Here is a 1,458-nt window from a genome sequence, read left to right as displayed (position 1 = left end):
ACGTGTTGTCACAGTCGGAGGGAGAAAGGAGTCCTAGCTATCGATCACAAAACCTGGTGCAAAACATATTTGAGGAGGAAAAGAGGCTAGGATAAAGGGTTGTATTCATGCTACAAACCGGTTATGCAAATGAGAACATTCGGCTGCAATATTTAAGATGCACTTTCAAACCAAAAAAAGTCATGTAGATTCACAACAACCACCTAGGAATAAAGTAAATATGTACAGAATGCATTGAGTATTCCAATACATAAGTTGAATTGCCAAACTATGAGAAAAGAAGTGCGTGTCTACTTGAGATATAGATATATGATCAAGATTGAGCATGCACTCATAAGGAAAACATGTGGCTAAACTAAACTTAAGGAAGCTTTGACAAACTCAAAAAATAAAGAAAGCATCAACAAACTATAAAATTTGAATTGCACTACCAACCTGATACCGTTCATGTACGGGTGTCGTCCAATTGTGCAAGCCGGAGGACAATGTTTGAGTCAAGCTACATAAAAACAATCTGAATAGTTACACATTTCATCATACAGGTGCGCCAGGCCTCTGAGGCAGTGCAATACAGAGGCGACGCGTGCAGTGCAAGCTGCCGGAAGGGGACTGCCCCCCTGAGAAAAATTAGGTTAATATCATGTGGCCCGATGGACCACGTATCAGATGGCCAAAAGGCCGAGAAAGGTATGACCTTTCCTGAGTGCCCTCTCTGGGTTTTATACCTCCTCCCCCTTGCGCCTTCCCCTGTGGGTTTGATTTTCAGCACCGCCTTATATACCTTCTTCCTCGATGCCTCTTAATTTAAAGGGATTTTAATCTACAACTAAAGCCCCAACAAACATGCAACATACTCGAAAAGCTGCCTAAAAGGACATACATACCCAAGTGCACCACGACGAGGGATAGCACCGCCAAGTTTTGTGGTAATGGATTTCATGCTTGGCAATCCAAGGCAAAATGCCATCTCGTGATGAAGGATTTATGGAGCACTCTACGTCCACTAGGAGAGCCTAAGACAGCTGAGATTAGGAAGAAGGATGGGCATGCTTATGGCATCATAACAACCTCTCTCTCAATAACGATTTGGACTAGGAAGAAGGATAGGCTCTCATTATGAAATCTCTCTTTGAGCTCTACATATATATGGCATCACTTTTATGTTTCTAATATGTCTTCGTGGTTCTATAGTAACATATTTTTTTGCCAAATATGTTTTCCAGAAGAAGATCCTGGAGATTGATGAGAACATACAAGTTTATTGCTTACTATGCATCACTCTCGTGAAGCTAGGTTGCATCATACGTTATTTGTGAAACATTTTAAACCTGAATAAGTGTCGTATAATATGTTTAGTCATATTATTCAAAGGTATTATACATTGCAAAGTCATTATTTTTCAATATCTCGTATATGTTCTTACATATCAAACAATAAACTAATCGATCAATATAAATC

The 1,458-nt window shown here is 39.7% G+C and overlaps 1 pseudogene; it reads right to left on the bottom strand.

Annotated features, from left to right (window-relative positions):
* Positions 1-537: 537 nt before the first annotated feature.
* On the bottom strand, positions 538-691 carry LOC147441469 (U2 spliceosomal RNA; annotated as a pseudogene).
* Between the last annotated feature and the right edge of the window lie 767 nt (positions 692-1,458).

This window comes from Adiantum capillus-veneris, chromosome 15 (genome assembly GCF_014529385.1).
Source record: "Adiantum capillus-veneris isolate H3 chromosome 15, ASM1452938v2, whole genome shotgun sequence".
NCBI classification, from domain to species: domain Eukaryota; kingdom Viridiplantae; phylum Streptophyta; class Polypodiopsida; order Polypodiales; family Pteridaceae; genus Adiantum; species Adiantum capillus-veneris.
This window is presented reverse-complemented; position numbering and strand designations above follow the sequence as displayed.